At 42.9% G+C, this 14,375-nt stretch overlaps 2 long non-coding RNA genes across 2 annotated transcripts in view; one reads left to right on the plus strand and one right to left on the minus strand.

Annotated features, from left to right (window-relative positions):
• Positions 1–14,375, minus strand: part of LOC143372293 (uncharacterized) — a 101,973-nt gene that overhangs the window by 22,777 nt on the left and 64,821 nt on the right. The gene's annotated exons all lie outside the window — the stretch shown is intronic.
• LOC143372164 (uncharacterized) lies at positions 2,070–3,187 on the plus strand. Its single transcript, XR_013086235.1, has 4 exons — positions 2,070–2,184; positions 2,265–2,352; positions 2,420–2,924; positions 3,053–3,187. It is a non-coding gene; the product is annotated as an uncharacterized LOC143372164 (long non-coding RNA).

Below are 14,375 nucleotides of genomic sequence, written 5' to 3' on the forward strand. Positions count from 1 at the left end.
TTTAGGTGGGACATCCTGTATATAACATATAATATAAACATATAAATTGCGTTTTGCGTTTAAACAGTTTAATCAGACGCTGTGGTATATTGCGCACATCGATTGTTAACATACTACATACACGATATATACATATATGTTCTGATTTAAGCGTTGGATCGCGTCGGGGTTAGCCCGAAATGATTTCGGAAAAGGTCTAGAGGCAGACTTGATCTTAATCTACGATTTATTTTACACTATGTACACTCGTTATTATCTATAAATACTTATCTTTAAATTATTATCTTTAACACACAATAAAGTTTCTTTATTTTTTCGAAGCCAAGTGAAAGGGAATTAAGCACTTTAACAACTGATTAGTTTAAGTACTTAAGTTACTTGATTAAGTAGCAGAGTTTTAGTTTTACGGAAGCGTATGTAAAGCAGCGAACTATAGCTTAGTTAGCGAATATTACAGCTCAGCGAATTTAGCAGAGCAATTAAGCGGGTCTACGAAAGCGTCGGAATCTCCACGGCAAAGTGATCGAGGAAAACGACGTCGGTTTCCGGGAACCGAGATCGAGCTCCCCTTCCATCGATAGCCGGTCGATGGGGGGGGGGCGGTGATCGGCGCTCCACATGAGCAGGCAGGCCGTAACGTGAATCATCGCAGACAATCGTGGTCTCACTCGAGAGATGGCACTGCGATGTAGACTTTGTGGGGCTCGTTGGTTGCGGAGTTCGACTGAACTTTACAATGACAGGCCCACTGCTGCCAAGTCGTCCGTATTGGGCGTGGGTGAAATGAATGCAATGCACACGTGGTAACAAAACAAGTATATTCTTGGTGAATGCTCTACTCGAGCCTGTTACAAACAGAATGAACGCTATTCTGCCGCTCGCAGGCGGCTCGTCGTTTCCTTCTCCTAGTCTTCGGCTGGGGCGCGCCAGTGGCGCCGCTCCCCACAACTTCCCGAACATTTCCCGCCCACCTTCGTCGACCGATTATCGACGCCCAATAGCTGGTCGATGATTGGACGTGAATGTGGCGTGGTCTGCTCAGGTGGGGGCCGATTCACATCTCAGTCGAGCGTCTAGGAAGAGTGTTCAGTGGTAGTTGGTGACGAGCCTGAATTGTCCTGCACAAAAGGTAAGTAAACGAGTTTACATATTGGTCGTTGTAACTCCGAGCGAGCAGTTTTAAGGGTAACAACTCGGGTTAGGCCATCGGGGCCAGGGTGTAGTCGAGTGATTCGAGCTAGTGGCCACTTAGCCGGGGACAGCAACTCGGATCGTAGCAAGCAGAGGTCCCCAACTCGGGGCGGTGGATGTTGCTACATCCATTTGTTGCGGGCCTGCAACTGCTGGAGGTACTCCGTGGACCATCTCCGCCAGAAATGTAACCGCATCTGCTGCACCACATGCCAACGGGTTAGACGGGAGGGAGGAACACCGTCGACTGGAGTGTCCGGAATGGACAGCATGACGTCGCCGATCAGGAAATGTCCAGGCGTCAAGGCGTTGAGGTCGTCCGGGTCGTCGCTCAGTGGTTGTAGAGGTCGAGAATTGAGGTACGCCTCGACCTGTGTCAAAAACGTCGTCATCTCTTCAAAGGTGAGTCTCTGATCTCCTATGACGCGCCGTAAGTGATGCTTGACGCTCTTAACAGCGACCTCCCACGTTCCACCGCAATGTGGGGCGGCTGGGAGGTTAAATTTCCAGGCAATGCCCTCTCTGCTCAAGTAGGATCTAACACCTCCTTCCTCCTGGCACAGCTGCGATAGGAGGGTCCGCAATTCTCGGTCGGCGCCCACGAAGTTTATCCCTTGGTCGCTGTAGATGGTAGCACAAAGGCCTCGTCTGGAACTGAAGCGTCGTAGAGCCGCGATGAAGGCCTCCGTACTATAATCAGAAATCAGTTCCAGATGTAATGCGTGAGTGGCCAGACACTGGAATACAGCTATGTATCCCTTGTGGGTACGTTGTCCCCGACCCCGAGATACCAATACGGTGAGTGGGCCAGCACAGTCCAGGCCGACATTTAGGAACGGTCGACCTGGTCGAACCCTAGCTGCGGGGAGGTCGGCCATGAGCTGCTGTCCGGCAGTTGCTCTCCAACGGACGCACGTGACACAGCGATGAATGTGGGTCTTGACTCCTTGACGTCCCTGTGGAATCCAGTACCGCTGTCGCAGGGTATTCAAGGTAAGTTGGGTACCTCCATGTAGCGTTTGGCGATGAGCCTCATCCACAATTAACTCTGTGAATGGTTCGGTTTTGGGCAGGATGGGAGGGTGCTTTTCATGGGCGGTCAGTGCGGAGTGCTTTAGCCTCCCTCCTACCCTCAAGAGGCCTTGTTCATCAAGAAATGGGGTAAGTCGTAGTAGCTTGCTGCGACTTGGCAGCAGGAGGCCTAGCTCCAGTTGGCGTATTTCGGCAGCGAATTCCTGGTGTTGGACGATGGTCACCAACCGACTGCGGGCAGCGTCCAATTCGGGGGGTAACAGCTGCTGAAAGCTTCCCCTGACGGTTCGGCGTGGTTGGCACCATCTCAAGCTCCAGGCGGTGAATCTGAGAAGAGGTCGCAGAGATGAGAAACGAGTGAGGAGACACTCACCGATCGCTGAATCACCAGGCTCTGCAACGTGCATGCCCACTCGCGCCTCGAGATCAGTTAATGGTCCCTCCAGTGATGATCCTGGGCTCCAACCAGATGGCGTTTTAAGCGACGATGGGCCAGACCACCAGAGTTGGAAGTCGAGCAGATGGTGGGGCGGAAGGCCCCGAGATGCACAGTCGGCAGGGTTTTCCAAGTCAGGAACATGGTGCCATTGAGCGTCGGGCAGCTCTCGTTGGATGGTGGCTACCCGGTTGGCAACGTACGTTTTCCACCTTGAAGCATGGCCACGGATCCAGTCTAGCGTTATGGTCGAGTCGCTCCAAAGGTGAGTAGCAGCCGAGCCTAGTCCCAAACTCTCTCGCGTCAGAGTCATTAAGCGGCTGAGCAGTACAGCCGCACACAGTTCGAGGCGTGGCAGCGTCATCTTCTTCAGCGGGGCAACTTTGGTTTTAGCAGTGACCAGTCGCGAGTATATCTGACCACGGGCATCCACAGTCCTTAAGTAGATCACGGCAGCATAGGCCTGCTCAGAGGCGTCAGCGAAGCCATGTAGTTCGCGGGATTGAGTCGATGGATGAAGATTGAGCCAGCGAGGGACAGCGATATGGTTCAGATTGGGCAGCTCCTTGAGGAACAGTCTCCAGTATCCAGCTTCAGCCGGCGGCAAAGGTGAGTCTCAATCTAAATGTGTTAACCAGAGAGACTGCATGAATATTTTGGCGTTTACTGTAACTGGGGAAACCAATCCCAGTGGGTCAAATATTTTTACAATGGTTGATAGAACCAAACGCCTTGTTAATGCGTTGTCCGTGGAGGGAGGTTGTACGTGAACCCGGAAACAATCATCAGTCAGGCTCCATTGGACCCCTAGCGCAGTGTGGGTCTCGCCGGCTTGCCACTTGCACTCCGGAATTGCATCACCGGTAGGTACTCGCTCCAGCAGTGCGGCTTGATTGGAGGCCCATTTCCTGAGATTGAATCCTCCAGCTTTGCAGAGGTGCCGCAGATCAGCATGCAACTCGGTCGCTTCTTGTAGAGAGTCAGCGCCAGTCACGACGTCATCCATATAGACGTCGCGTTGCAGGATGGCAGCCGCTCGGGGAAACCGTGCTTGCTCGTCCAAGGCAAGTTGCTGCAATGTCCGAATGGCGAGGTAAGGAGCACAGGCAAGTCCGTAAGTGACTGTATTTAGCTCGAAGTCCTGAACGTCACTGGCTGCACTTTCCCTCCATAGTACTCGTTGGTAGCGGCGGTCGTCCGGGTGAAGCAGAATCTGACGATACATCTTTTCTATGTCTGCGGTGAGGCAGACTCGATGGAGGCGCCAGCGGAGGAGTAGTTGCTGCAGACTGGGCAGTAGGTTCGGTCCCACCATCAAATCTTCGTTCAAGGAATGACCCGACGTAGTTAGCGACGACCCATTAAATACCACTCTCAGTCGGGTGGTCATGCTGCTCTCCCTCAGGACGCCGTGATGAGGCAGGTAATAAGAGGGGCCTAGTAGATCACCCTGAACTTTAGATATATGAGCGAGTTGTATGTACTCACGCATGAATGTGTGGTAGGCTTGAACAAAAGCAGGTTCATTATTGAATTTCGCTTCCATCCTCTGCAGAATTCGCTTGGCGCCCCAACGGGATTCGCCGAGTTCCAGTGTCCCACGGAGCGGTAGACGAACCATATAACGTCCGGAAGGTAGACGTCGGTGAGTCTTCTGGAAGTGATCTTCGCAGTTCTGTTCTTCTATGGTATAGGCAGGTGATACCATAACTTCCTCCTGTTCCCAGAAACGACGCATCAAAGGCAGGAGCTCCTCTTCGGTGGAACTTGGCAGTGATGCAACCCCTTGGCTGGTGACTGGATCGCAAGCGAGGTCCGGTGAGGCAGGTCCGGACACAATCCAGCCAAGTGTGGTCTTTTGCGCCACGGGCTCTCCGGTACGACCCTTGACAATGCCTTCCAGTAAAACAATAGCAAAGGCATCGGCACCTAACAGTAATTCGATAGGTCCCTCAGAATCGAAGTTCGGGTCAGCTAGTGCAAGGTCTGTCAAGTGCGCCCAGGTTGATGATCGGCGGTCAATTCGTGGCTGGTACGATGTGATGCGTGGCAGCACCAGGGCGGTTATGACGTGTCGCTCCGTGGCACCGAAGTGGGCTGCATAATCGTCCTTCGGAGCAAGTTGCTAAAAGATTAGGCGAAAAGAAATTTTGTCAACTGATGAATATAAGCCCCAGAAACCAGTTACTGTAAAGAATAAACACGGTACGATAAGATATATATCTGTTCCTGGCAATTGCATTTTAAGTGCAGCAATGCCTAATTCGTGTTTTAATATTATACGTGGAGATGTTTTAAATATTAAATTTATTGAAGAGGTTCCTGGTTCTTCCTTTTATAAATTATATTGTGAGTACTATTCAGAGAAGACTGATTTCTTTATAAAACCACTAAAAAGTAGCAAGATAGGTATTTACAAAGTAAGTCGTCTCAAAAATATATATCTTTATTTTTCAAATGTACATAAAAAATGTTTACTTTTACCCAATTTTTGTGAAACCAACACTTTTATTTGTATTCTGTTCACGAATATGGAAATTTGTCATTACGCATACAGCACACTCCATTGCTGGAATGTTGCCGGAGTCTTCCTATGTCCGCCCCTGTGGAACATTTTACGGCAACGCATATGGAACCTTCCTGCAAGCTTCATGGAACGTTCCGGACATTTTCTAGCAATGGTCACGGAACGTTCCGGACATATTCTAGCAATGGTCAAGGAACGTTCCGGACATTTTCTAGCAATGATCACGGAACGTTGCGGAGATTTTCTAGCAATGGTCCCGTGACTGTTCGCAGATTTTAGAGCAATGCTATTTCGGCAAAATTTGTGTGGCATTACAGAAAGGATAGAAAATGTAAAAGTAATTGATTAAATTACAATAAATATTGCCAATTAAATATTCATTTATCATAATAAAAATAATAGTATTAGCCCTGGTGGAATTTCCCAAGCTCGCGTATATGGAGTTCCAAGTTCTTCTGCCCTCTTTACTTAAAATGTACTGCATGCAGCGTGTAATGAGCATGGAATAATACATGCATTCATTTTACAATTTTACAATTTAAAGTGCTGAAATGTGATAAATAATAAATTTACTTACTCATTGCTAATTTTACTATATGTTTTAATGTACTGAATGATTGTTTTTGCTATCGTAACGTCCCGCCACAAGTCGCCATTAAATTTTTCTTTTCTTTTATGTATTAATTCTCATTATCATTATATTATGTTATATTATACCTAGAACGTTTTGTATTAGCAATAAGACGCAGGCACACGTATGGATGAATGCAATCTAGCGACCAGTGAGAGAACTAAGCGAAGTGAACGCATGCGCAGAGTCATTCAACAGAGCGAGTGAACGGAGTGTGGACCGTGAAGGGACCGAGTACGTATCTGCCCAAACGTACGATCGTCCGAACACATAGTGAAACGCGAGTGTAACGCCTGATTGGTGTTAACCAAAATACGAAAAGCTAATTGGTGCGCGTAAAGTGCGACAAGTGATTGGTGCGGGCTAAGTTTTACGGATGGGTATAAATATAGGCCCGCCAGCAGCAGTCAGCAGAGATCTTCCAGAGAGATCGCCCTAGAGATATCCAGTATTGGAAACCTTCTCTCCGAGGCGCTTGAACCGGCACCTAGACAATTCACCTTCCTGTGCCTGAGGCCGCTGTGAAAGAAGCACCCTGGGTTCCATATGATATTCTACTCAAATTCACATTCAACGGACTGAGGCAGTCCGACCAGGCACCTTGACTACCATCTTAGGCAGCTCGACTAGGCACCTAAGCAACGTAGAATCTACAACTGAGGCCACCTTCGACGAGGCACCTTGGCTCCCATCCTAGAAAGCGTGGACCAGCTGATAGGCAACTGGAAGCTATTCAATCCCAGAGGAAGGAACTCTCTTTACTCTCAACTTGACATTCAATCGACCAAAGTGTCATTCTCTCAGTGCTATACTATAACGACTTAGTGTCGTGACTTTTGTTTTCCTATATCAATCAATGCGTTCTGTTCTGACCAAGCGTCAGATTCTATTTCCTTTCGACTAAGCGTCAGATATTTTTTCTATGCGACTAAGCGTCAAATTCTATTTCTTTTCGACCAAGCGTCAGATACTATTTCTTTTCGACTAAGCGTTAGATATTATTCGACTAAGCATCAAATTCCATTTTCGTGATCGAACAAACAAAACGATATTTAAGTTAATTAATTTTGCGTTCTATCGACCTAGCGTCGCGAGCAAAAACCCGAACAGTATTCTGTTTCACCGACCAATGCGTCTTAACGTAAACATTTTCGTTCTATTATAATTTATAAATTATTATATTACAATTCCACGACATCACGTCGTATCATAACCTTTTTGAATAAACTATTTTGGTTACTTACTGTTAAAAGAAGGACTCTTGTTCGTGAAATTCATTTCTTTATCACACGCCACCCGAAGCAATCCCACTATTCTACAAGTAAACCACTCTACTTGTGGAATCTCCTGTAACTAACAGCAACGTCTCGTTCGAGAACGTTACACTATTTTCCGTACCAACTATATTTCTCTGGCACAGACTTCTCTATTAATTTATATAATAACATCAACTCCATTATCGCAATATTGCTTCCGCAGCTCCTCTTCAGAAAATGAATCAATAAAAGGTCATTAATAAATTATTTTAGTCATGAAAAATGACTTCATTAAAAACAGCATTCATGTAACGCCAATCAATGTGTGCATTGAAGCGATGCAGTGAAAAAATAACAATCACCATTACTTTAAATAATTGAACAGAAAGTGAAATGAAAGTTATACAGTCTATGCATGTTTACAAGGAAACTGTGTGAAAATTAAAAGCTTGTAAATATATATATATATATATATATTGTAAATAATTAAACAATAATAAGCATAAAATATTTTATATTAGTTAGTTTAACTTAAAAACAAGCTCCTTAATTTGAATAATTCATATCTGTTACTTGCGAAACGATTTGTTTTTGTCCTGTCCTTATATAGCGTGACAGAAAACACAAGAACATTTATATTGTCCAAATATAGTAGGGATGCTTCTTGGAAACAGTGTCTTTCAAAATGATTATAACACAATAAGGCGTTCTTTGAATGTACGAAATTCTGGCTCAGACCCATGTTCTGTAACCAACAGAAATCTATATGAAACAAACAAAAATATTTCTTTTTAAGAAGTTCGACTTAACCTACAAATAGTATATACATGGGTTCTACTTACCCGTGATATGTCAAACTTTCATCCAATTCACTCAGGTCTCCTGCGAAACACACACGTTCTAACCATTTTTATTACTTAAAAGCAATTAAGAAGTAATCACGCTCTAACTATCGACTCCATATAAAAAATACACAGTACAATAATACACATGCAATGTAGGACACATCAGAATAGTGCACAGCAGATAGTGCGCATACAATTTAGAACACATGCGATTTACAGTGCACATATAATTTGGACACATGCAATTTAGAACACATACCATTTAAGACACATGCGATTTAGGACACATACAATTTAGGACACATGCAGTTTAACGCACAATTTTTCTAGTGCACATCAGGATAGTGCACAGCAAGATTTTACACACAAGATAGTACACAGAAAATAGTTTCACAGCCGACGGTATTAGTATTAGTTGGGGCTAGAATAGGGCGGGGGGCGCGCGCCCGCTCGCGGGCGCGTAAAGCATGGTAGCGGACCGATGTGACTTTGGGGATGTTCAAAATGAGACTGTGGTTACAAATTTCGCGCGATGGGGTCAATCGCTATTGTTGTCAAGGTCATCATTCTGAACATTTCCCTTTAAACTTTTTGGTGGTCGGCTTTGATTTACGAGATATTCGCAAAAGACATAACTTAACATTAGAATTACCGAGTTTAACACATACCCACATCGATTCGCTACTATTCTTTAAGCGCCCGCGAGCGGGCGCCCCCCCCCCCCCCCCCTCGTCTAGCCCCAACCAATACTAATACCGTCGGCTGTGAAACAGTCGACGGCGACGAGAAGATGGTTGTGCGTGAAATCTTGCTGTGCGCTATCCTGATGATGTGCACTAAAAAAACATGCGTTAAATTGCATGTGTTCTAAATCGCATGTGTCCTAAATTGAATGTGTCCTAAATCGCATGTGTCCTAAATCGCATGTGTCCTAAATTGTATGTGCACTATAAATCGCATGTGTTCTAAATTGCACGTGTCCTAAATTGTATGTGTCCAAAATCGCATGTGTCCTAAATTGTGTGTGTCCTAAATTGTATGTGCACTATAAATCGCATGTGTTTCAAATTGTATCTGCACTATTTTCTGTGTACTATCTTGTGTGTAAAATCTTGCTGTGTACTATCCTGATGTGTCCTAAATCGCATTTGTTCTAAATCACATGTGTCCTAAATTGTATGTGCACTGTGAATCGCATGTGTTCTCACATTGTATGGGCACTGTTTGCTGTGCGCTACTCTGATGTGTCCGACATTGCATGTGTATTACTGTACTGTGTCGTTTTGATATGGAGCCCTAACTATCTGCGCTTGTGTTTTCTTACGTGTTTTGGCTTTGCAATCTGTCACGTCGCACGTGAGTGACGTCACACAACGTCTGGAACTTCACCACGTGGGCTTGGGAAGTTCCACCAGAGCCAATATTATTATTTTTATTGTTATTATTATTGTTCTTGTTGTCATTGTTCTTGTTTGAGGCCCACCTTATATCACACGGAATACGCCAACGCGTGCTTTTGTGATATAGACTCTCAGTATATATTATTATTATAATTATTACTATTAATATTATTACCACCGCCACCGCCACCGCCAACATCATCATCATCATTATTATTATTATTATAAACGGGATTACATAGTTTACAAAAAGCATACAATCAATTGAGCTTACATCGTCTATACAAAGCATAACCTAATATACAGGAGAAAATTTTAACTTCCTACCCTGAATAATATAGTGTGTGTGAATGTAAAAAAGGTGTAGCTGATTTATTTAAGAAATCAATGATATGTATAAATGTTTCTCCTTTTTTCCATAAGGATTTTGTAAAAAAAAATATGCACATATACAGTAATCTGCTCCTGCCATAATTATTATTGATATCAATTAGGGAAAAGTCGGTACAAGAATCGATTCTGGAATCGTTTCGGAACCGATATAGTAACGAAATAATAAAGGTTATAGATACGATATGAGGAGGGAAATAGGAACCGTAACCCAAACAGATAATAGTTGCAAATTTCGGTTCTTTATAACTGTTCGAAAAGTTGCGTGACCATTGTTAGAAAATGTCCGGGACGTTCCGTGACCATTGCTAGAAAATGTCCGGAACGTTCTGTGACCATTGCTAGAAAATGTCCGGGACGTTCCGTGACCATTGCTAGAAAATGTCCGGAACGTTCCATGAAGCTTGCAGGAAGGTTCCATGTGCAATGTTCCACCGCAACATTGTTGGAATGTTGCAGGAAGGTTCCTATGTCCGCCCCTGTGGAACATTCCACGGTAACGCACATGGAACCTTCCTGCAAGCATCGTGCAACGGAGTGTGCTGTATGGGTAAGACTGGCTACGCACAGTCGCTGGCGACTCAACTATTACTCTACAATCTACATGTGAGCCGTTCACAGGACAAATCGATGAACTCCATGAAACAGAAAGTGGCGAAATGTGATGGAATAATATGCATTGTTTTTCAAAATTCCCTTTAAAATAAAAGTTGAAATAAATATTGTATAATGCATAAATACGGATGTAGCTTTCATATAAAGACATGTAGAATGAATAAGATAGAATAGCTTTGATGTAATCGTTATTAATGTCACACCTTTGGGTTACTAAGGGAGTTAATCGATTTGACAAGTGAAAAAAAAGTATTAACATCAAAATCAGTCTTGAAATTACATTTTTTATTGCAGAAAAAGTTCATTATTTTACATTTTCTAAATGGTTTTTCGCAAAAATGAAAAATAACTGTTCTCTTACAATATATTATTATTTGTTATTGATTCCTCAGCAATATAAATGATGTCTTCTTCGTCAGCTGTATTTGAGGTCCCGCCATATCGATTTTTTCTTAAGTTTTTGTAGTAATTATGTTTAATAGGAGAAATGAATTTGTTGTGCGAGTGCGCTCCTAGCGCCGGCTGGTGGCAGCTGGGGAAAAACAGGCAGAGGAGGGCACATGCACGGCATGGAGAGCTGCTCGAGTACACGTGTATCTTATGGAAGCGTTGCTTTCTGCTCCCACAACAGAATTTTAACAGATCCATCACAAAGTTATAGCAATATAAAGAGCACATGGTCAATTTTACAAATTTTTTTTCAAATTTGCGATATTCCACGGGGAGTATGATTTTTTTTACACAAATTCGATTTACACCAGTCGAAAGCGGTTATTTCCTGTGTAAGAAAAGTGTAACAAATTTCTTGTGCGATTTTTTCTGGCCGAGTTATTCAACTTTGAAGTAAAAACCGTTTTTTATATTTTAATTGCTTCTAGTAAGCGGATGAATCATCGTAGAACGTTCATGAAAAAAAAACAATAGAAAGATCAGTCTTTTTTCTTTAAGACGCATCTTCGACTTTTTCGATTCAGTTAAACTTTCCGTCTCTGATGTTCTTTCCAAAATATGCTTAAACATTGCACAAATTCTATTTTCTCTTCATTTCGCTGTATCTTCGCGAGGGATAATCGGAACATCAATGTCTTACGCTCATTTTAAAGCGAAGAGTCTGCCGATTCATTTGAGTGTCACGGAAAACCGCTGCGATAATTTCTTATCTGTGACCTTTAAGTTTGAGTTTACTGCTTCGGAAAAACTTACGTGGTGGTTTCAGCGGCCGCGTGGCTGCCGTACCGCCGGCATTGGCACCACCGATGGCATATCGCGTGGAGGTATGTATCATATGTGCACACACAGGAACCTTCGGTAGCGTTGGCGTAGCTCGGCTCGCTTTCGGTTGCTATTGTTACGTATGTGGAATTTCCCATACGCCGCTCTCAAGAATTTTTCGAGCTCGCGTCTGCGAAGGGAAAACGCCCTAAAATCCTTTCGCTTATCACAAACCACTAAGGGGAGTGATGATCTCGACCATCTGGATCACGACCATGGGAAAGGGCGTGACGCGACGACGACTCATACGGATTTCCTTATATGGAGATTTCTAACGAATCCCTACCCATCACTCATTTTGGGACTATATAAACCCTTAAGTTTCAACCCTCTTTGGTTCAAAGCAGTGAAGTCACGCGTAGAGTCACGTCGTGTCACGCTCGCACAGAGTTGGTTAGATTCAGTAGGATCGGGCTCGAGTCGCCTTACGAACCAATAGTTAACCTAATAGAATCTGCTAGTTCGGTTATATTCTGGGGTACGTATTGAAATAACCATTCTTACGCCCCGCATTGCCAGTGCGTTAACACCGTGTAAATATTGGTAACCACATTACTTAATCACTAATCGCGACACTTACATTTGTACAATAATTGATTATTGAATATACTAATGGTGTTCACTTGTAAATCGAGTAGATTCGTTAACCCATCTTTTACCCAGCGATCCTTATAATATTAGTAGCACTCACCCACTGATACAACTTTACCGCTCGAGTTGTATCAAACTTTAATTAAGAGTTACGAGGCATTACTAACATTTCCTGTGACTGCCTGATTTCGCATCAGGTTCGTTCACCACCAACACCAAAACAAGGAATCTTTACCAACCCAGTGGCTCCCCGATTTCGCATCGGGTTCGTCCACGTTTTAACCCTCCTACGGCTCCCTGATTTCGCGTCAGGTTCGTCCGCGCACCTAACTAACAAATTCATAAACCGTATTCCTTGGGAAATACCCTGCTCGCCGGCCTCTCGCGTTGCCGCAGCCCCGGCTCGTAACACTATCGTCACTTATGTCGATGGGTAGGGATACGAACAAGAGCGCTCGTTTCCGCGGGGACGACTGAAAGTGCGACACATTTTGTAGTCTTATTTTTCCGAAACGGTAAATTCGAACTTAAAGGCTACAGGTGAGAAATTATCGCAGCGATTTCCGGTGGCACTTAAATGAATCGGCAGACTCTCCGCTTTAAAATGAGCTTAAGAGTCTTAAAGAGAAAAGACTGATCTTTCTATTGTTTTCTTTTTTCATTAAAGTTGAATAACTCGGCCAGAAAAAATCGCACAAGAAATTTGTTACTCTCTTCTTATACAGGAATGTAGCCGCTTTCGACTGGTGTAAATCGAATTTGTGTAAAATAATTCATACGTTGAAGAAATTTTTTTAAAATTGACCAAATGCTCTTTATATTGCTATAACTTTGCCGAAAAGCAATGCATCTAAAATTTGAAAAAAGCTGCTGAAACTAGAGATTCCGTGCTTTCAAACCATATTTTCAAAATATCAATACGACTATTTTTACCGGAGTTATGACCATGTGAACTTGCCCCTATATTTCGGACTCCTAGAGGTGATACTTTGATTAATGTGAGGAGTGTATCTTTCCTTTTTTCTCTGGTCACAGTTCTACCTGTAGGATATAGCAAAAGCTGATCTATATTTTTCAGAAATAGTGGTCTACCTGCTTCAGATTTTTTTATATTTATGGCACTAAATTCTGAATCTTGATTAAAGTCATATTTGAATTTTATGACGTGGGGTTTTGACCTTTCTAATTTTATCCAGTGCATTCTATGTCAATTTACTGGTATCTCATTAATTGTTTTTTTTTCTGTTAATGATAGAATCCTCTAAAGGCTTTGTTGAGACAAAATCCTTATGAGTCATTTGAATTACATTAAATGGTCCTCCTTTCTTTTTGCTGGTTTTGATGATATTGTACCAATGATCTGGTGAAAAAATGTTTTGAATTTTTTTCGCATGTGACTCGATAATGGAGTTAATCAGAATGGCTTCTGAAATAAATTATTTATTATTCGGCGACAAAAACAAATGTTGTTTAATGGTGTTAATCTCTTTGACACTTAAATTTAAAATATTTCAAAAAGTAGAATTTAGCGATTTGTCCTGTGAACGGCTCATGTAAGAATGCGTTGAATGTCTGAGTGTGCGGGTACCCCTAGAAGTATGTAAAATGTAAACAAATAAAATTTTCAGAAAACTGTACTTTGTAGTTACTTTTTTTTTTAGAGATTAATAAGGTTTTTATTGAAGCGTAGTATAACCAACCGTCTGCCTACTGTTGGTTTATTGTCGAGGCTCGACTGTTGGGCGTATGGAAAGAAACTTTCAGTTGGGCCTATGGAAAGAAACTTTCAGTTGGGACTATGAAAGGAAACCTTCAGTTGGACCTGCGTTGATTACAATCATTGGCCCATTTAAAAATAGCGCGACACTTCAACAGTTGGCCCACCGATAACATGTCATTGGCCCAACAAACTCCCAATAAATAAATGCTACTAGGGTAAATCATATTGGATTCAAATTCAAACATAATGAAGAAAGTTAATGTAACTGCTTCCAAACAAATTCTTATTGCAAAATTACATTTATTCGATCACGATGGTAGTGGAACAACGAAAATGGAAAATTTCTACATCAAAGCAATACCTACTACTATATAAAATACAAATGGTAGATCACTGTTATAAACTTCAGGCTAAAACCACGGTAAAAGTATTGCCGATGATCATTACGCGAGTATGGTAAGGGGTAAGG

The sequence above is a fragment of the Andrena cerasifolii genome, chromosome 8 (genome assembly GCF_050908995.1).
Source record: "Andrena cerasifolii isolate SP2316 chromosome 8, iyAndCera1_principal, whole genome shotgun sequence".
NCBI lineage: Eukaryota > Metazoa > Arthropoda > Insecta > Hymenoptera > Andrenidae > Andrena > Andrena cerasifolii.